Below are 23,409 nucleotides of genomic sequence, written 5' to 3'. Positions count from 1 at the left end.
ATCATTGATGCACCAGAAAATGACTTCAGAATCCAATAAAAATATTTTATATATTTGCCTATTTTGATCGACTTGCAAGACAAACAAAAAAAGATACATAATGCATTATGATATAGCCTTCTAAAAAATGATATGTTTAATTATTGTACTTTTAATAGGAATCTGATGTATATGAATTCTCACAAGCAAGTGTACAAACTAGTTCTGATAATAATGTTTTAAAAGTTGACCTTAAAGTTTCAGCTGATATTAAATATTTGAGGACATCCTCATGGAACTTATGTATGTAGAATCCTAGAAGTAAACTTTGGTGTAAGGCAAGTTCTTTTGCATAGACAATTGATTTTTTTGTTCCTTTTATTAAGCTTCACACTTAATTGGGAGCTTGTGGTGAACTTTAGAAAGATTCTGCATTGAAGATAGTTGGAACTTCCTTTGAGCTATTTTTCAGTAGTTGGATTTTTGAAACGTTGATCAAATTTTGAGTTATTTTCTGATTTAAGAACTGAAGTCATCTTTGATTGTTGAGGCTGATATGAAATTTATTTTAGAATTGCAACGATCATTCCAGTTGAACTGAATCTAAGAAGTCCTGTTTGAAGGAGTTGCAAAGATTATTTCAGTTCTTTGTGTGTGAAATCTACTGGGAGTTGAATTAAATCATCAGTTATCTATAATAATGTTGAATGTTTTTACACTTGAATAATTGAGTGTTGCTCAATTATCTTTCCCAAATTAAAATTTCAAGAGTGATGGAAAATTTCAGAATTGTAGGACATTGCTTTAATTTCATTTCGTCCTTCTTTAACTAAAATGTATCTTATGGTCTTTAAGTTCAAAGTTTCAGTTTTTATCCTGATTATGATTATTGGAGAAATTTTGGCATATGAATTTAATTTTTATTTTATTTTCTTTATTTAATTCTTTATAGGTTCTTCACTTTCAACCACCAGATTGAATCATGTCAGCAAATTTTCTTTCGGAGAACGACAATGAAACCATTGAAAGCTGAACTTAAGTTTGAAAGAGTTGGTTTGGTTCTTGTGGAATCAAACTCAATGGAAGATGAATTAATATGAGGATTTGGTAGCAAGATAATTAGTCCAAAATAAAAGTCAAGATAGTATCTTGGTAGGTGAAATTTAGGTAAACCATAAAATGGTTTCACATGTTTAACCTTGACATTTTTTGACACATAGTGATGTCATGGATGACATTAATAAGAAGAATTCATTCCTATAAATAAGTAGCTCTTAATTCATTTTCAAATCATCCTCTCACTTGCTTTTTCACCTTCTAAGGCATTTGTTGTTCTCTCTTGTAGTATTTCACTTGTATTCTTTGTAGAGTGAATAAATATTAGTGCAGTTGTTCTTTGGTGGACGTAAGATCATTTTTTATCCAAATCACGTTAAATATTGTTGTTCTTCCTTGTTCTTTAATTTCACGCTTCCGCTAACAAAGTTAATGAATGAATAGTTTCCTCTGCTTCAATCGGAATGGTTTTTGGTACGATGAATTTTTCGGTACTTGCCTTTGCATCTGGATTGTTTGATGATATTGAAGAAAAGAACATGACTTTTTATTTTGGGTTATGTTTTTTTCTTTGGCAGATTGTCGCGACAGCAGAGACAAAAAGCTATGAGAAATTGTCTTAGGATCTTTGAAATGCTTCCTTTCTTAAGATTATGGAAAGACGCTAGAGAAATTTAGGAATGACACTGCTATTATTTTCAGGTACTATTTTTTTTAATCCAGCTTCTGCACAAGTGATGTTTTGCTATACTCTTAATTATTTAGTTTGTGACTTTTGAAAGTTTTCACCGATGAAAGTGTACTACTCTTTTGTTGGCCTTTGGATTGAAAGTCATAACGACCGGCGCGACTCCTGAGTATGAAAATTTACTCTAATATTGCAGAATACATATCGAAAAACAATGGGTGGCTTCTTATAACTGTAGAAATTGGTAAAATGAAGTTCCTTTAGATAATATATCTTACAATTTTCCAAAAAAGAAACAAAAAAATGAAGGATAAGAGAAAAGAACTAGCAAACAAACACATGGATGATAAATTTTGGATTGGTTGAAGTTGTGGAGTGTGTTGTAGATAGCATTTTCTTAACATTTAGTCATTTACACATTTTCATGTTTTAAGTTTGAACTTCTTTTTTTTTTTCTTTTTTTGAAAATATCATTTTTTTCAAATTTTGTAAATCGAGTTTGTGTTAGTGTGGAGACTGAAGTTCACTGTTTTATCTTTCTACAACATTTATGATAATCAAGCTAAAGTTAATGGTATATTTCTGCTAGCAGACTACTGCTATTTATTTCCTTCTCATCAATAATGTGACTTTTTTTTGTTTTATGAAATATCATATGATTTGTTCTAAGTATTTATATTGTTTCATGGCAGGTCTTTATATGTTGAACATCGAGTTGTAGGCGTGCTATATCTGAAGAAATTCCTCTTTGCTTGAAGTTGAAAGAAGATTAGGAACTCCTATCAACGCCATGCTCTCCATCCCCCACACAAGTTTTGCTGGTTTAATGGGCTGCTGCTTTTAGTATATCAATGAAAGTGCAAAGACCACATGTTCAAGAGTTCACATCAAAAAATTTATACATACACCAAATATTATTATATTTGTTCAATTGTTGTTTATATTAACGTATTTGTGAGCCTTACTGGTGGAATAATGATGTGAAACCACAAATGTATCTCTATTCATCAAAGTCTTAAAAGATAATTTTCAGGTAAGTTTTTCTATTTTAAGTGAATAACCTACACTAATTGTATTGGGCCCGTGCTTTGCACGGGCCATGACCTATCTAGCATGACTAGATACAAAGGATGAAGCTATCTTGTTTAATAATTGAACCAATTAATTTTTAGCACACTAAACTTAGTATTTAATAACTATTTTCTGTTTTAAGTAGTGCACATTCTAGAATTTCTAGATTCTCCTTTGATTAAGGTACCCTGTACAAGTTAAGGAGGAGCCAAAGTATATCCATGTCAAGAATCATTATGCAGAACAGAATACCAGTAAAAAAACTTTTGGTTCGAACAAATAGCTCTCAATTTATTGTATATGACTTCAACAATAACAATTTCTCAACATAAAACATTAATCTTATACCACAAGGTAGATGAAAAAGGAACACAGATCAAAGCACACGTTAGAGATTTAAAAAAAAAAAAAAAAGCACACAAATCAAATTAAAGCATACACTAGAGATAGAAAAAAGAAACGTCAATCAAAGCAAGAAAGATTTGTTGTCAATTTTACAATAGCCTTACAACATTCAAAAAAATTATTGGTGGAAAAAAAAATTAAATGTTGAAACAATTCAAATAAAACTTTACCATTTTCAAGTATTTCAGATGTAGTGCTCCAACACCGAATAGTAACTATAGTGTTATATGAATGCTAGAATCTGTCACTTCAAAAATCAAAGCAAAAATGAAGATAAAAGAATTAGAACAGATTGTGGGAACCTGATAAAATATAAAAAAAAGAGAATCTCACTTTCAACCTGAAAACTAAATTATAGAAAATAACGTTAAACATAGCAACAAAAATATTGAAGATTAAATAAAAATAAACAAATAAATAAATAATTCTCACAAGTAGATATGCTAGGTTCTTAATCATCACTAAGATTACTTGTCTAAAATGAGTAAATAAACGAAAAAAATTGCATCCTTTTTTGATATTTAAAACTCTTAAACGAGAAAGTTCATATGATGCATTTAGTAGAAAGAAGAGATTATCAAAGGTAAATTCTATGTGAGAAATCCCTGCGTATTTAATGAACTAAGCAAAGTGATGGAGTTCTTGGTCGCGTAGTTGACCTCAATCGTAGCTGACCGATGAAATCTCCTGGATGAATTTCGACCAAATCAATTAGAGAGGGTTTGTAGTTCAGTGTTTTGCTACATTCTCAAACACTGAAATTTGATAAGTGAGAGGAAGAGAAAGCTTAGGAGTTTATATATTAGTGTGATGAGTGATCCTATACAATGCAAATTACAGAAAATAATATGTTATGTCTAGCTAATTTGACTGTGTTATGTCATGAGAGTTTTGTTTAAGAATCTTAAATGAAATGTCATAATTAGTAGTTATTGACTGGGCCGCTAGAATGAAATAAATGATAAAAAGCATTGATTAATTAAGTTTTATGGTAAAAAATTAGTAATTAGATTTATTTTGACAATTTAAATTTTCTTCACTAATTGTTTTAAGATTTAGTAAATATATATTTGTTTCATATATGCCCATTTTATCCAAAATTGCTTGTTCACACTTTATTTATTAGTAGTATGAAAATTGAAAAGTATTTACATGATCAAATATAATTTGAGATTTCAACAACAGAGACACCTACAATTGATTTTTGAAATGATATTATTAATAGGTTATTAATTATTACTCATAAATAAACAAATGAAATTTAAAACAGAGGCTTAAGGTTCTAAAAATGTAACAATATTTTTATAAAATAAAGTATGTCTATCATGTACTCACAACAAATCAGCAAATGCATGACACATATGAGAACTTACCCTTTGATTATTAAATATTATAGTCAAAGATCAGTAAAAATAAAATTATTCATATACTTATACTGTCCTAAATTAGCCGATCACACTTATTTTAAGAATTTAAATTGAAATTCAATTTTTCTTCATTAACTTTTTCTTATTTTATTCTAAATTGCTTGATCACGCTCGGTTTCATAATTTAAATTTTCTTTACTAACAAAATTTATAATATGTAGTAAATAATGAAATGTGGATGCTATGTAGCAAATCCACTCAACTCTACAATAAGATACTCAACTCTGTGAAACATAGTTCAACTAAACTCAAAGAAATAGGGCTCAACTCAATAATAAAATAATCGACTTTGTGAAACATAGTTCAACTCAACTCAAAGAAATAGGGCTCAACTCAACAATAAGATATTCAACTCTGTGAAACATAGTTCAACTCAACTCAGATAAATAGGGATCAACTCAACAATAAGATACTCAAGTTTATGAAACATAGTTCAACTCAACTCAGATAAATAAGGCTCAACTCAACAATAAGATACTCAAGTTTATGAAACATAGTTCAACTCAACACAGAGAAATAGGGCTCAACTCAGCAATAAGATACTCAACTCTGCGAAAAATAGTTCAACTCAACTTAGAGAAATTGGGCTCAACTCAACAATAAGATACTCAACTCTAGATATTCATATCAAGATAAAGCAACAATAAAAGATGCAATATATGGAAAGCGTTAAAAAAACAGATAGCAACTCAATGTATTGAAGAATACAATAATAACTCAGTTTGTATATAAAAATACAAATTATAACTTTGTGGGAGATTCTCTAATCGACAACTATCACTATGAGCTATGTGATGATACAACGTCTAGCCCACGCTGCCAGAACTGTCATATACTTAGAACCTACTCACTAAGTGGATCCACTAGTCTATGCTAAAAAGCAATAAGGAATCATCTAAAAAGTATGACCCTTTCTACACACGTTGACTTCATGGTTTATGGGGGCTGTGAGTTATTAGAACTCTCCCCATATCTGTGCTCAATACTACTCCCCAAAATATAACTTAGCTCATATGTTTTAAAGAAAATATTTCCTCTTCCTCAACTCTCAGATTATTACTCAAAAATATTTCTCTTAAAAGAGATGGTACTCAAAACTGCTGATGAAATCCTTTGAAAATTGGTGTTTCCTCTCATCTTAAATGTAAAAACATTTAATCTTGGGAATACTTACTTCCCATATATCATTTTAAAGAAAATGAACTCAACTCTACTCTTCCTCAAACTCAAATGCTCAAGTCTTAAAATAAATTATGAATAATTGTAAAAGACTTTTCAAAATAGAGGTCATGTCGAATTATGGTCATGAGTGACTCAACTAAAGGGTTTCAATAACCATATGTAAACTCAATACTCGGAACCCAACAACTCTAGAACTCAAGGACTCAAGGATACTACTCATCTCGAGAATGTTCAACTCATACGGTTCATGTGGAATTATGGGCATGAACAACTCAACTCAAGAGTGCTCAACTCATAGGGTTCATGCGGAATTATGGGCATGAACAACTAAACTCAAGGACTTCATCGGTAACATGTAGTAGTCCCATAAGTAGGAATATAACCAATTTAAAGTTCAAGATCAGATACAACGCTCACACTCACAAAGATGAACACAATGCATGCTTTCACCCATAGATTTGCCCGTATTTTCCAATCAACATTTGTTTCGACTTTCTCAAGATCGCAAAGGTCTTAACAAGGCTTGTAACAGGACTGAGTGTAAAGGTATGGTCAGATACAACGCTCACACTCACAAAGAATAACACTATGCATGTTTTCACCCATAGGTTCGCCCTTATTTTCCAATTGACAATTGCTTCATCTCACTCAAGATCAAAAAAGTCTTTTCAAGGCTTGTAATGGGGTTGAGTGCAAAAGTATGGTCATTTAGGTTCAGTGACTTTCATCCTCATGAAATGTGGTGCTCATAACACTCCCTTTCCTCTTCTTTCATCATTTTCTTTAGTGCTCATAAGTCATCCCATTATTCACTTTCCATGGATTGTTCCGAACCCCATTCCTTTTTGCATTTTCTAAACTTTATTCCACGACTCTTTCGTTTTCATTCTTTTCTTCTCTTTTTTTTGTATGGAGGGGTTCCATTTTCTCAACACCATGGGTTAAAGGAGACTTTTCTTGCACTTCTTGACTTGCCCTTTTCTTTTCACCACACCCCCAACTTAGGCTTTTGGCCTAAGTTGGCTATTCAATCAACCACAAATCAAGAGGATTATAAGTAAGGATCAAGGGGTGTTCAACAGAGGTTCACACACACTCACAAGGTAGGCCACAAAAGTGGTATATGTCAAATAGGATCACACTCTTCGAAGTTGCCTAAGATCATATCAAGATATAGCCTTACTTAGTCGACCAGACAAACGGGGTAAATTCTAGGTGTTAACATGCATGGTTCACGGTAAACTCATCACACAAGGCATCGACACCAAAGTCAAACAAGACTCCACACTTTCGCTAGTGTGCAATGTTCATCACAAGAGACTCAATTTGATACTTGGCTAGTCACAACGAGATGCAAAGAGTTCACATATTGTCTATGTAATTTCACTTGGTCTCATCGTAACTGCGCATTCAAGTTCGTTCGATTATGAGCACTATTTGAGTAATCGATATTGATCAAAACCGAGACTCAATTTTTCTAAAGAACAGCCACATTCAAGTACATACAAGAGTGGGCAAATTTTTTGGAAGGGTTCAAAAATCATTTATAATTAAAGAAAAAGGATCCACAAGCTTAAACATCCACAAAAAAGTTGTGTAAAACACAATACTAAGCATAATGACCCAAATATAAAATCAAAACATCAGTCACGAATAGCACACAAAGGTGGACCTCACCCCACCACAAATAAAATGATTTGTCCTCAAATGCAAACAAGATTATCCAAAATTTAAAATAAAGAAAGACAGAGAGGGAGGTAAAGAGGGGATCCTGTCTACGCAGTCTCTCCATCTGTCTGGGCTTCAGTGCCCGATGCTGCAGTCTGGATTTGGATATTAGTACCCGAAGTCACCTCAGAAGAGCCAGCTCCACTAGAGACAGCAAAAGGAGTATTTGTCAGGGAAGCCTGCACAACCACATCTGTCATAGCTGCTTCAGTCTCTGTCAGGTCCTCATTTGCAGCTCTCTCAGTTTCTTCAAGCATCTCATCATCAGTCTCCGGCTCAGACTCGGCTGTCTGCTCCATTCTGTTCTCATTTCCGGTGGTAGTCGAAGACATTTCAAGCACATCTAGAATCTTCACTGTTCTAAAGACCATGGACATATCGGTGGATTTCAACTGATTCACATCCTCCCGCAACATAGCTATAGTGGCCTTTAAGGCCGTCACCTCTCCTGTGGCTCCTTGGTCATGCTCACACACCACTATTCTAGCCTCGAGGGCGTCAATGATAGCTCTCAGTGGTGTCACAGCATCAGTCAGGGCAGTCTGAATCATGTCTGGAATGGAGGTTTCTACTCTGGCAGCCCGACGATCAGCAGAATGGGCGATTTGTCCCATCCAGTGTAATGAAGCATGAGTGATTGGAGTCCGGGAGACAGCAGCAGCAGCAGGTCCGGGAGGTAGCGCAGCAACAGAAGAACCTGGAGTGTCAGCAAAAGTAGCAGTGGCAATAGATGTACCTGAAGGCCCAGGGGCCGGAGTAGGCAAAGATGCCTCTGCAGGCAATGAGTTTGTGTTTACAACCGGAGATGAGTCCACCGGGGCTGCCTTTTACTTCTTCTCAGCCTGGTCCTTTAAATACTCTGCCTCGATCCTCTGGATATTAGTAGAGGATATGGGAGTTCCTTCCAATCCGTTTTTGTATCTCTAGGTACCTGAGCATGTCTGTACAGCTCTGTGATCAATACTAGAAAGGGGAGGAAAGTTTGACGCTGCTTGGTCCTCATGACCATCTCATGTGCTATAATCATCCCGAAATTGAGCCTCGTCCCATCAAGGATACAGCCTAGGCAGGCTGCCTTGGCCAAGCGAAGAATAGACTTGTTTTGGGAGGGCATGATAGTGCTACTGATGAAACCAAACCAATACCTCGTTGCTACATTCAAGTCTTTCTTTTCTATTGGAGCCCCTGCCTCTAACCATTTTGGAGTACCATCTGAAATAAGTGGGGCCAACCACTTCTTCATATTGTCCAGCTTCTTTGTTCTAATCATATGCTGGCAATAATCATCAATACGTGTGGATACGCCCAAGACTGTGTTGATAGAAGCACTATCACACTTTTACCTTCCTACCTCTGACAACCACGTAGTCAACCGGCTTGAAGTTAGCTGCCGACTTCTTTCCTTGTGGTATCAATGCGTTGTACACGTTGTAGAATTCCCTAACACAGCTTGGAATATACGGGCCACGGGGTTTTGTGATCATCTGGAACTTGTGATATTTCAGGCAATGCATTATCTTCGGGTACCTGTCGATAACCCCATTCGTGGACAGACGCTTCTCCTCAAGAATCGTCCTCAATCCCTTAGTCTTTAATCTATTAATCGACTTGGGAGAAGGACCCTACACATGAGGTGCTAGGACTACAGCCTGCTTTTGAACTAGAGGAATGGTAAGTTGAGGGTTCCTGATCCTAGATAGATCATTCATCTTTTTAGATCGTAGCTTTGCCCTCTGCGCTGCTACGAGCTCATCATCATCAGAAGCTGCAATCTGGGGTTCCTGGTGCTCACCCTCACTTTTAGGACTGGTGAGGTGAGTGGTGTAGATTCCATCACTGTCGGAGCTGACCTCTTGTGATGCAGGTGCCTTCTCTTTGCCCTTGCCTTTCCCACCAGTTATGGGAAGTTTGGTAGCTTTTCTATTAGATGCAGCTGCACCATCATTTATTTTAATCCCTTAAGTCGTGTTTCGGGGTGGCATGTCTCTTCCTGCAACTTTAGGTCTAGCCATATTCGCAAAACATAAAGTAGCTGCAGATTGACTCGCTGAACTAGTCGGTGAATCGCCGAATCAATTTGGCAAGCTAGATCGGGTTCGCCCAAAGGATTGGCTCTAGTTTTTTTAGAAAGTCGGCGATGGGAAGACCCTTTCGGTGGATCGCCGATAGCTTTCGGCGAGTGCAAGTTAGCCTGCCGAAAGTAGCAGTGCAACACAGTTCACGGGTGCAGACAAAGGGTGATTCAAAAAGACTTTTGGCGGATCGCCGAGTAGTTTCAGTGACCTCCAGCCTCTCGCCAAAAATTACAGAGCTCAAATACAAGTAAAGCATGAAGTAGAAGGTGAGAATGGGACATTAGGGAACCACTGAGTGGTTAGGCGAGCTAGACCCAGCTCGCCAAATGACCCAACGTGCCTATGTTCAACCCGTCTTCTCGAGTACAACCCCGCAACCCTTGAAAACAAAATCAAACCATGCACAACTCAAATTCACATAAGACCCATAACGCCCATTGCCCCGGGATACTCAAACTTCTCCCGGTTTTGCCAGATTTGGCTATTTGACGCCATTTGCCCTTAAGAACGATGCTACTCCCTCTATCATTAGGCAAATTACATCGGTTGGCACAAATACGGGGCTACTCAGACTTCACCCAACTAAAATCAATGACATGCAAGCATAACCCCACAAGATTTAACCAATCTCAAGGCACATGAACAAGGGAAATCGACACTATAAGCATTACAAGCAAAATTAATAATTTAAACTAGACATTTAAACATTCTAATCTTATCAGGTAGGCCCAGCACACTTCATCAGGATAAAATCTATTGCATAAGAGTACAAATATTAAAATTAAATATGGGGTTTGGAAAACCAACCATTATTGCCTATTAAACCAAGACTATATTGCTAGGCGGCAAAGAAATCCAGATCCAAACACTAATCAATCAACTACAAATACTTATAGCATGCAGAAATATTGAAAATACTAACTAGGTGCGAGTTTGTGAAGCTTGAAAGGGAGGCAAAATGAAGATTTTGAAACCATTGGGCTTTAATAAACCATCCAGTTCTTCGCTCATTCGGCGATGTTAGTCACACTCGCCGACCCACTCTTTGACACGCTGAGTGTTCACTTACCTTGCCGAGTTTTACATGCCTTCCAGTTAATGTAGGGGTCCAAACAACGGTCTACGTCGGGTTCGTCGACCTGGTCGGCGACTGGCCAATAATTACCTGGGCTCACCAAGTTTTACAGACTCTATTTTAAAGATATCTTGAGTCAAACAACAGTTTAGATCGGACACACCAACCTATTCGGCGATGCGCCGAATGGACCTTGTAACTTGCCAACCTGCAATTTCCACACACTCTCCACTCTTTAACTTGTACAATCAACAAATCATTATTTCTAAAATGATTTAAAGCGATAAAACATCGGTTGCCTCCCAAGAAGCGCCTTAGTTAACGTCGTGGCATGATGCAAGTCCTTATTCAAACTCCATTTGTGGGGTCGACCTTAGTTTCATCAGGACACCCCGCTTTTGGCTCTGGTAGAGAGTAGATAGTACTTGGTCCATTTGGGATACCAGTAGATGAATGAGCATGGAATGGGAGGTTGTCATCTGATTCAGCATCAATACATTCTCCATCAATTCCTCCAACACCCTATGCTGCTCATTGGATTTTTGGAGTAGAAGTGTGAGCATTGCGTTGATCTATCCATCTTCCTTGTTCTTAAGTTCCCTTCGTTCATAAGGAGGAACATAGCGCCCTTTCTTGTTGCACTGGACTTCAAGATCCCCAATCTTCTTGGTTAGCTCATCTAACTGAGTTAGCAGGACTGCTAAGCTGAAGTCTCTCCTTTCTATTGCTTGATTTGGCTCATTTAAGTTGTCAAGCAATTTGGCTGCTATCACATAGGGTTGTCGTACTAGACTACCTGGGACAATTTGATCAGCCAACATTCTGTTCCCTAGGCCAAGACTTCTGTAAAAACATTCCAGAAGGACTACGTTGGGAATTTCAAGAGTGGGACATTTAAATCAGAAATGATTTAAATCTCAGCCACGCCTCATGAAGTTGTTCACCTACCAATTGCCTAAAAGTTAGAATCTTATCCCGGAACATCATCACTTCTACTGGAAGGTGGTCCATTTGCTCAATCTCATCAGTTACACTCATTTTTCCTGTTTCAGCACACAAAATAACAAAACAAAACTAAATATTAAGTAAGTAGAACTACAACTAAGAAGAACAAAAATTCTATGAAACTAAAAATTCTCAACTAACACCACTCCCCCCACTCCCCGGCAGCGGCGCAATTTTGATGTTTTGACGTAATCAAAGACACGACTTCCAATTCAGGTGTCAATGATCGCGTGCAGTAATATAATCCAACCGAATGGATTGGGGTCAAGTCACAAGGGAGTGGTTGCAAGAATTAATAGAAAAGTAAAATCAAGTTCTAATCAATCATAGCTATAAACATTAACAAGTAAAAAAACATAATAAATCAAGAAGGTGACACGAATGTCAATTAACAATGGGGGGTTTGTATTCAATTAATGACAAAAATAGCGAAAATATAAAAATACGAGATAGGGAATCGTGGGATGTGATAGGAATATGGGATAAAATATACTATTGGGTAAATGCTATTGATAGTAAATCGCTGAATATTTGTAACTAGGCTAGACTTTAATGGGGGTAAATTCTCTCTCGAGCAACTTACCTCGAATCAACTCGGTTTCTCTCGAACACCGAGTTGCAGCATTTAAGCACATTGCAACACTTAAGCACAACCACCGCCTTATCCCATTCACTCTCTCTAACTGAATGTGTGGGAGAAGGTCTAGGATTCACTGAGCTGAATGTGTGGGAGAAGGACTAGGGTTCACTCTTTTGAGCTAAACCTATGTCGACCCAATACCACCGGGTATCAATTTAGTAGTCTTAGTTTTACGACCTCTCTTTCGGACAAGCCAAAAACACTAAGATGAAATCGTATTTGCAACTACAATCCCATTAAGTTCAAACAAAATTACTAAACGAACTCGCATTTAGACAACAAATATTCTAACAATAAGCAATTCCCAACAGAAAATTTAATCCATATTCACAAAATCACACCCCAAGAATTGGGGTTTTATCTAGACATGAAAAATAGATATAAATCAATACCAACAAGTGTTTCCATCAAGTGGGTATGATAGAAAATGACTTTAAAAACGTCGAAGATGAAGATTCTTGGATACCCACTTTCAATTTCTTGGAGTTGAAAACCTTCAAAATCTTCAAAATCTTCAAGCTCAAGAACAATGTCTCCCAAAAACTTTAAGAACTAAAAACTGAAAATATTCTAAGTCTCATTAATAATTCTCTACAGCTTGATACTAAGCTACAAAATTAAATGAGTATTTATAGTTTTCAGAAATTTGTGTTGCGAAGGATCACTTGGTGCAGTTAGTCGGGATCACCGATACACTCGGCGATCCACCCTTTGGTCTGGTTCATCGTCTTTCAGCTATTGCCTTCAGCATCTTTGCGTTTTGAATCATTGAGCGATATGGTGTTTGCTTTGCGAAACTATTTGGCTACGCGCCGATTGCTCCCTTTCCTCGCAGACTTGATCTTTTCCTTCAGGGCTCAGCACACTGGAATATTAGGCGAGGTTAACGCCATTCGGCAACTCGCCTAATGCATTATGCAATCATCACTACAAGAAACATGACTTTAATGACCACTTGTTAACGAAGAGATATATTTCCGGTCGCTACAAGTGTATCTAGCGACCAAAATATATTTCGGTTGTTAAAATTAAATTTTAGTTTAATATCAACAAAAGTATAATATCCGGTCGTTAATAAATATAATATTCTATTGCCGAGTTCTAAAATAATGAAATTTTATTAATAATAAAAGAGAGGTTACTTTTTCCTATTTTATTTCATTGATAACCATCTCCACCCACGCACACAAAAAGAAAAGAAAACCCTTTGTATATCCAGTTAGCTTTGATTTTGGGGAAGTATTTTCTCTTCGAGCTGGATAAATCATGGTTTTCCATAGGAAGCTACAAGCTATGTTATCACTTAGCCTCTACAAAGCCTTTGATGTATTTTTCGATTCGTGACCATCCGTTTGATGTTCTTTGGTCGAAAAAATTGAATCGGGTATGAATCTTGTGTTACTCTATCAAATCGGCTCTATTATTGTAGTACAATTTCTTCTTTCACCGTCTCCCTGAATAATTTCTCTGATTTGATTTTTGTTGCCTCCCTAGCTTACATGGTTAATGTTTTGTGCTACTACTTTCCTGATTTATGCCATTTTTGAGGTTACCTCTTTGATTAAAATTTTATTTATCATTTTTGTGTTGTTATGGTTGCTCTGTCTATGAAGTTTTTTGACTGTTCTGTTTGCTAGAAACGCTATTTGCCACTATTTTTGCTGGTTACTTTCATTGTCGTACAAAAATTATTCTGAACAAATACTACATTGATGGCTATGGAAAAAATAATAAATTTTGAAGCCACTGCCCCTCTGTTTATCGCTGTGTTATCTCTAAAAAAAATTAAGATGATGACAACATTATGAGAAAAGTTAGGTGAAGTGTGACAAAGGTACTATATGGCCACAATCACTGAAATAAGAATTAGTCCTTGTAGGTAAAAAAAAGTTTTCCTATTGTTGTTTCTTTAATAGTGAGTATGCTGAAATTTTCGTAAAAGAGTAATGTTAAATAGTTAGAGTAGATTTATGTAAGTTCAAAAATTAAATTTGGACGTGGTGTGTTCTAAATTGAAAGAGTAGATTTTTACTACCTTTACTTTCTTTCTTCAATAGTTTCATTACAACTTTTTACTCTTGCATTTCTTTTAAATCTGTTCTGAAAAATAATTTTCCTAAGCCAATGGTCTATTAGAAACACCTCAACCCCACAAAAGTAGGATAAGGTTTGTGTACATTGCACCCTCCCAACCCCGTCTTGTGGGAGTACTATGTTAGGTATTATGTTGTTTGCCTTCCTCCATGGTAGCAAAGTGTTAATCTTAAATGTTATTAATGGAGTTCCAGTCTCTAGTCTAATTTAGTCCCTCTATGGCAATCCTCTATAGCAGTTTTGTTCTGCATTTTTACTTTAGCCTTCATAAATCTTCATCTTTCTAGACATTTGCTTGTAGCAAAACCTTGCCTTATTTTCCAGGTTACGAATCCATTTTACGGAAGATTACCTATATAGGCTGTCGCTTCTAGCTTTAGGTAATCTTAAAGCTTATAATTGTCGGTATAATATTGTGGTTCATATCCACAACCAAGTCGATGCCTCAACTATATTTGATTGCTAAAGGTATACAAACAGATTAACTGTTAATAAATAATTCTTATCCTCATTGTCGTTATGTTTTTTGTCTTGAACCCTTGCCATGTTATATTCCATATCATTAGACATACAAGGATCAGTAATGCTATTGATTTTCTTCGTAACTAATACGCCTTCCTATTACTATTGTCTATCTCCTCGTTATCAGCTTCTTTGGTGTTGTTATTAGTGTTCATATTGTTCTTAGGAATGAACTTCATAGTGGTTCTCCTTTTTGGAATTTCTTTGTCTTTTTCATTTTCAGTTATCCAACTTTGCTTCAGAATAGAATTTCCCAGCTACCTAACAAATTTGTATTTATTCTTACCATGTTTCCTTTGCTGTTGATCATTCTACTTATCATTGGATTTTTCCTATCAAAATTACTCTCTTGTTGTTTCACATTGTGGATAATTACTGGTTATCAGTTACTATTTATACTTTTTTTTTTGAGTAAATATCAATTAATTTTGATGCATGGATCTCGGCAGTTGCAGATACATTCACATTTCATTTTTGGACCTGACAATTTCCTTCCACCTGGAATCAAATGGTGTACCTGCCACTTTCTCCTTGAACTAAAATAATTTCAAAGGTATCATGATTCGAGCCTGATAATATGTGCATCATCTCTTGGTTTAATAGTGAATTTCTATTACTTTTTACTGGGTCATAATTATATTTGTTTACTGAGTTTTGAATAGATTATTCGTACATACTAGATAAAATTTTTAATGCAAGAACAAGGTTTGATCCAAAGTTACTAGGATTTGCTAAACTAGTAAACACGACTATGGCTCCGCCTTGGTTTTCAGTACCCAAAGATTAAAACAAATCGAACTGTAATGGATGCTCTTATCAGTTTTAATATCTTAGAGTTCAGGAGATATTCGAAATATACTAAAGATGTTTAGTTTCCAGTAAGCTTTGGGATAAGCATTTTCATTTTCAAATTGGGTCCACAGATTTATTCTTTCAGTTATGTTCTCCAAAATCTAGTTTGATGATCTCTGTGTCAGTTTGAGAAACCACAAGAGACTGTCACAATATTTGTATTACTGTGTTTTTGACTTTTAGTTTCTTAACAAACTCTAATTTCAAATGTACCTTGAACTTTAGTGAAGGTCCCTGACGTTTAAATTTTCTCTCGACATCCAGCAACAAACTTGTGGCTGTTCTTTTTGTCAGTCATTCTTTTTTGATAACTTTGGTGTTTACCTCAGTATGTGTAATATCGTACATGTATCATGTGACTGTGTTCACCAAGGCTTAGGCAGATGAAAATAAATAACTTAGTTTTTTTGTGCCTTCCCTCGGATGCTACCCTACCCCTTTTGCTCATTCTAGTATCATCAACCTTAGAAGGCACAATTGGATACAACTGGTGCTTGTTCCATTTTTTGACATTATGTTATTGAAACTCCTTATATTTCTCACGGATTCTCGTAACTTCAAAACATTGGAACCTCATTTGAGGACATTGGAGGACGTAAACTTCTCTAGTGTAAAACTTATAAGCAGCAGCAATTTGTAATTCTGAGCCAGAATTTAACATAAGTCAACAGGCAAGCAATCTTTCTCATAGTGGTCATAGAAAAACTAAACTCTTTACTTGGTGAATGTTTTTAACCTTTCCGAATTTTGAACTGAAGAAAGATGTTTAGTAGTTCTAGAAGCTAGTACTGACTCTAATATTTTTGTATTAGAAACAGCGACATGACATAATTATTGGCATTGCTAAAGGGTTGCTATGTCTTCATGAAGGTTTACATACTTGCATTATCCACTGTGACATCAAAAATAGCAGTGCAGTGATGTTCATCTTCTTTCTACAAGGAGCTTAAGATAGTTATAATTTTTGTCCATCTTGTAGGCTTAGGTAACTTATTTACAATTGTTGCATTTTATGGTGCTCTAATCATTGCAAAATTCATATGGTACCGATATGTTGTCTAATCATATGCATGTGTCTGTGTAAGTTCACACTTCTATATATATTGTTTCCATATGGTAATTTGATAGTTTCTATTAATTACATGATTCAAGAAGAATTTGTTTTTTTACCGCAGTGTTTTTAAAATCTCTTCTACCATTGTCATATTAATTAAAGGCTCTATGTTGATCATGACTCTTATTCTACAAATACCGTATATATGTTAACAAAGTATTCTCATCTACAATCTCTCTCTCTCTCAGGTGTTGAGAACTAAATACTAATTGAGAAGGGAATGTGGAAAAGGTTGAAGCACAAATTGAAGTGCAAGAACATTTTTTTTTTCTGAGGATTCTTAAAAAATGTTTCCATTTGTCCGTTCACTACAATTGTGTTCTGTTTTTTAGGAGATGTAATATGAATATATTTTAGGTATTGTAATGTTTTACTTATTTCTAATTAACAATGATGTTTTATGGGTATTGACTATTATTTATGTTCGAATGTGAATTTATAAGAGAAAACTATGAAATAATCATTTCAATTTTAATATAAGTTTTCATCTGATTATATTTGTTTAAAATTAACGTTACCAAGGCAAAATTTTGCAATTAAAACTATTAACATCAAGAGTAACGTACAATTAATGACCGAATTAGTTGTTATTGATGCTCTTTATGACCAAAATGGTAATTAGCGAAAGGAAAATCTGGTCATTAAAGGAGGTATAATGACCGGATTTGTTACTATCGCTAAATGGTCTTTAACGACCGGACCAAAATTGGTTGTGTACTTTTAACGACGGAGCCTTTAGCGATCGGTCACGACCGGTTTTCATCCCGTGGTAATTGACCTTTAACAATCGGATTTTAACTTTTAGCGACCGAATTGCCCCTCATTAAAAGCCATTTTTCTTGTAGTGCATCAGGCCTTCTTTTCTTCGTCTTTTCAGCCGCCTTGTTCCTTTTTGCCAAGTAATGTTCATGCTTTGCCTCAAACTCCAAATACCTTAAACTTAAGGATTTACATCAGTTATTGAGACAAAATATGCATTTGAGGACACTAAATCTATTAAAATAAAGCCCTAAATGAGTCCAAATCGTGGACTCATTTATTTCCCCTTGTCTTCTTCATCAGTAGAGATCGGGTGAAATCTTCCAAGCTAGGGTTATTCATTTATAATTGCAGTATAAAACCTTTTTCAAAGTAGCATGAAGTATTTATGCCTTTATATGCCTTCTCCAAAAGAAGAATTTCGGTGAAACTCGAATAGCCTTAATAATATCTTTTCCATTCTCTAACTGATGGAGAGATGAGTAGCGAAACTTCCTTGAGTATCGAACATAAGTGCGCTCATCAATCTTTAGGCAGTGAAAATATGACAAGTGAAACAAGTCATTTCTTTAATCCTCCTCAAAATAATGTTTTGTCTCGTGCTAGGAATGAACCTAGTGATCGTAATGCTAGAAATAGTGACAAAAGTCGTCTCCTTCTTCAAAATAATTATCTTTTGGCTCATGTTTGGGAAGATTTTGCAAGTGGATGTACAAGTGATTATCCTTTTCTTGTGCAGAAATCTTCAAATACTGGAGAAGATAACATAAATGCTACATTTCTAGGACATGGAATTGGAAACGTCATTTCAATGGTGGAAAACTCTGCAAAGGGAAAAAAACCCCATCAATCCTATACACAACACAATCAACAATGTGAAAGGTGATAAGGAAATTGGTGTTGCCTCTAGGATTCCAAATCCTGATAAGGGATGTGATGAGTGATTTATGCATTGGCAAGCCACGTCTAGTACTAGAAGTGTAATTCCACCTAAAAGGTTGGATGATTACTTTTGAGAAGGAAGAAAGTCACCCGAGCAAGGCCAGAGTTAGTAATAGAATTGGTATAGAAGTTTGAGAAGAAAATGCCAACTTATATTAAATTCGTTGGTAAATTGATCAAATTGGTTGGCAAATTGAGTTACCGACCAAATGCAAACTTATATTAATCCGTTGCTAAAAGGCTCGTCGGTAAATATTACCAACTGATTTTAATTTGTTGGTAAAATTACCAACTAAAAATCAGTTGGTAAACACCCAAAGATGTTACAAAATTTTGAAACATGGCCCAGAAATTTTTGTTGGTAAATCCACCAACTAATTTTTGGTTAGTGTTTCGTTAGTACCTTTACTAACGAATTGAAAAGGAGTTAGTAAATTTGTTTCTTCACTTTTCCAGATACATTGGTAATTGGTTGGCAATTGTAGTAACAGAAAATTTATGTTGGTAATTTACAATAAATTTTAAATACTTTTATTTTGTTTCCCATCCGGTGTCCGGTACCCACATGGAGCCCGACTAAATCCGAATTTACGCCGGGAAGTCCCACATTGGGGGGTAATGCACTTCCTAAGAAAGGCAACTCCGTACCCAAGGGGAATCGAACCTGAGACCTCTTGGTTAAGGATGAAGGAGTACTTACCACTCCACCACAATCCTTGTTGGTAATAAATTTTAAATACATTAGTATGATTATTTGTTTTTTCTAATAAATTTACTAATTGATTGTTAGTTTGTTGGTAATATATCATTCAAGTTCAATGTTAGGTTAGTAATTGATTGACAATATGTTCAAAATATTATTAACTGAATGATTATTTAATAGTAAAATATTTATTAATTTATTGCATTTAAAAATCTAAGAGCACAAATATAAATCCAAAAATATTATATCAATTTTATAAATCATATTTGAATGAAATAATGCAAAATCTATGATAACAAGTTAAATTAATCACAATATGACACATATCATTATATCGAAAATTTTAATTTGAGCACGTTTACCAAAAATATTGACCAAATTTAAATTTTGGACAAAACTTAAAAGATAAAATGCCTAACAATAAAAACTGAAATTGGAAGCCTGGAAACCTAAACCAACCATCTTATTAGATATAAAAATGGCCTTCTGAAGCTAATCGCGCTGACGGAATTCTCATCAGAGCACGTTTACAAAAAATGTTAAGCAAAGTCAAATGTTGGCCAAAAGTTAAAAGTTAAAACACCTAACGGTACAAAATGAATATGAAAACATCAAAATCCAAACCAAGAAAAATGACTTTTCAGAGCTAACTGCATTGACGAAATTCAAATTTGAGCATGTTTCCCAAAAAAATTGACGTAGTTCAAATTTTAAACAAAAGTTAAAAGTGAAAACGCTTAATGACACAAACTGAAAATAAAAGTCTCAAAACCCGAACAAACCACCCTATGAGACCAAAACTGAACTTATATGGCTAGCCGTGATGATAAAATTTTAATTCGAGCACGATTACCAAAAATATTGACTAAAAAGAATTTTTTACCAAAACTTAAAATTTAAAATGCCTAACGGCACAAACTAAAAACGGAAGCCTCAAAACCCGAACCCTCTATCTTATTACATAAAAATGACCTTCCGCATCTAACTGCATTGAAGAAATTCTCATCTGAGCACGTTTATCAAATATATTGACCGAAGTTAAATTTTGGCTAAAATTTATAAGTCAAAACACCTAACGGCACACACTAAAAATGAAAGCCTCAAAACCCGAACCAACCATCCTATTAGATAAAAAATGACCTTTGGAGTTAATTACGCTGATGGAATTCTCATCTGAGCAAGTTCACAAAAATATTGACCAAAGTCAAATTTTGGCCAAAACATAAGATTTAAAACACCTAACGGCACAAACAAAAAACGGAAGCCTCAAAACTTGAACCAACCTTCCTGTTAGATAAAAAATGACCTTTCGAAGCTAATGACACTGACAAAGTTCTAATTTGAGCACGTTTACCAAAAATATTGACCAAAGTCAAGTTTTGGTTAAAATTTAAAAGTTAAAACGCCTAACGACACAAACTGAATATGAAAGCCTCAACACTAGACGCTGATTTACCAAAAAAATTAGCTTCAATTGGTAAATTTACCAACTATTCAAATATAAATTAGTAATTAATAATTTACCAATAAATTTTATCACAGTTGGTAATAGTCACTATTCAACTAATATAGGTGAGGATATCACTGATGGTAGGTGGCAGAAAATTGAGTATGACAATATTCCTAACTACTGTTTCTATTGTAAGCATCAAGGGCATCTTGAGAGTGATTGCACCATAAAACAAAGAGATGAGGACAACAAAAAAAGAAAGGAAATGGAAAATGTGAGAAACAAGACCAAAAAAGACATTGATACTGCACAACATCCACCTGGGCACAAAGCAGCTGGACAGAGGGAGGACAATAATACCAATAGACACAATCAGCAAAGGGATCAGGAACAAGGACAAAGGCAACAAGAAGAACAGTGGCATACACAAAAAAGGAGGACCAATAATCAACAGCAAGCACTAAAGGAGCCAACCAAGCAGGCTGATCAACAACACAACAAACAAACAGGTATAGTTTCTATCACTACACAAAATACTTATATTGATCTTGATGTGCAGGAACCAATGCCTAGCTCAGAAGTGTTGAACCAACACACTGGTAGTAAGGTGGATAGCAGGGTACAGCTTGTACCAACAACTTCTGGCAAAGGAAAAAAGAACATTCCACAATCAGTAGAATTGCCAGTTCCTATAAAAAACACAGGTCAGGTTCAAAGAAAGGAAGTGACTAAATCTACTGGTCAAGCTATGCCAGGTATTGACTCAATGCTCCCATCCCCTGAACCCTTTGATAATGTTGTTGATGAAGCTGTTGGAGGTATGGATGGGAGGGTACAGGAGACACCTACTAATTTGTAGGAAGGGGTGCCTAAAGGGAGGGGGGATTTGACTCATGTTATGCATGAGGATGTGGCTGACCATAGTAGTGACTATAGAGCCCCTGCTACCCCTATTACAAGTCACAAAAATTCAGGGCAACATGGAGACATTGATACTGGTCAACAGAAAGATAAGTTCAATAATAAATCAGGAGGCAAGTTGAGTAAAAAAAGAAGAGATGCTATAAAAAAGAGACAGAATGTTGATCAGGTTTCAGATAAGGGTCAACAAACAGAGGAACAGGTTGTCAATAAGGATAGACAGGGTAGGCCAATTCAAGATGATTATGGGGCTTTGAATTCTGAAGATGAAATGGATTCTGATAATCAGTCCATTGATGAATCTGGTGAAGAAGAGGAAGACAACAACAATCAGCCTTCTCCAAACTTTGGTTCCACCTGTAAGGATAAATGGCCTGAGGAAGTGCTAGAAATTACAGCAAAACAAGGTCTATCCCCGTGAGGTAGGAAACAAAGCAGACAAACCACTCAACAAACTACCAAAAGTACATCTGCAACCTCTAGCAGGCCCATCACAAGGTCCAAATCCAAAGGTTTTTAATGATTAAGGTCCTACGTTGGAATGCTAGGAGTATTAACACCCAAGGTTCTTTGGAAAGGCTTCAAACACTCAAGAAACTGCATCAATTATCTCTGATTGCTGTCCTTGAACCATTTGCAGACAACTCACAAATCAACATGGTAAGAATTCAACTGCAAATGGACCATGCAGTCAGTAATCCTAATGGAAAAATTTGGTTGTTTTGGTCTAATGAAATCACTGGTCATATTCTTGAAAATCATGAGCAACATATCACAGGAACTTTCAAGCATTCTTATCTCACTGAGCAGTTCATGATGTCCTTTATTTATGCTAAATGTAAGGATCATATAAGGAGACCTTTGTGGGACAGGCTATTGTTTTATGCTAGTATGGATGTACCTTGGTGTACAATTGGGGACTTCAATGTTATCACATCTATAGAGGAGAAGCTTGGGGGAATGCCTTACAACATGAACAAGAGCTTTGACTTTATTAGTGTGATAGAAGCATGTGGTTTGACTGATTTAGGATACACAGGGCTTCCTTTCACATGGTGTAATCACAGGGATGCACACGCTAGAGTTTGGAAGAGATTGGATAGGTCCATGGTTAATGATAAATGGTTAGAGGTTATGCCTCAAACCACTATTGATCACTTATCATCTGTTGGTTCTGATCACAGTCCTATGTTGATGGAATTGACTAGGACAAATGAGAGTCATACAAAGTACATCAAGTTTTTACATTTTTGGGTTGACAATGATTCCTTTATGGAGACTGTGCAACAATGTTGGGATAAGGGAGTCAATGGTAATCCTATGTGGAAACTGCATCAGAAAATGAAAAGGCTGACTTCCACTCTCAGCAAATGGTCAAAAAAGGAGTATGGAGATATCTATGCTAAAGTAAAGGAGTATGAGGAGATAATCAGGAAAGCTGAGGAAGACCTTCTTACAAATAACACCGAAATTTTCAGACAACAATTACATCTTATGAATGCCAAGTATATTAAATATTTGAAATTGGAAGAATCTATTCTTAAACAGAAGACTCAACTTCAATGGTTTAAGGAAGGGGATGCCAATACTAAATATTTCCATGCTTTAATGAGGGGCAGAAGAAGAAGACTCTTTTTGCATAAAATATGTACTGACAATGATGTGTGGATACAAGGTGATGATCAAATTGCACAGGCTGCTTGTGCATATTTCTAGAGTAT

At 35.6% G+C, this 23,409-nt stretch overlaps 2 long non-coding RNA genes across 2 annotated transcripts; both read left to right on the top strand.

Moving 5' to 3' along the window:
* Positions 1-1,266: 1,266 nt before the first annotated feature.
* Positions 1,267-2,769, top strand: LOC102596253 (uncharacterized). The gene is made up of 3 exons (XR_367946.2): positions 1,267-1,509; positions 1,614-1,737; positions 2,416-2,769. It is a non-coding gene; the product is annotated as an uncharacterized lncRNA (long non-coding RNA).
* A 10,745-nt stretch (positions 2,770-13,514) lies between these two features.
* Positions 13,515-17,341, top strand: LOC102596021 (uncharacterized). The gene is made up of 3 exons (XR_367945.2): positions 13,515-13,715; positions 15,397-15,500; positions 17,102-17,341. It is a non-coding gene; the product is annotated as an uncharacterized lncRNA (long non-coding RNA).
* The last annotated feature ends 6,068 nt before the right edge of the window (positions 17,342-23,409 follow it).

Source organism: Solanum tuberosum, unplaced genomic scaffold (genome assembly GCF_000226075.1).
Source record: "Solanum tuberosum cultivar DM 1-3 516 R44 unplaced genomic scaffold, SolTub_3.0 scf00205, whole genome shotgun sequence".
NCBI classification, from domain to species: domain Eukaryota; kingdom Viridiplantae; phylum Streptophyta; class Magnoliopsida; order Solanales; family Solanaceae; genus Solanum; species Solanum tuberosum.
The sequence above is the reverse complement of the archived record's forward strand: the minus strand, read 5'-3'. Positions and strand labels throughout refer to the sequence as shown.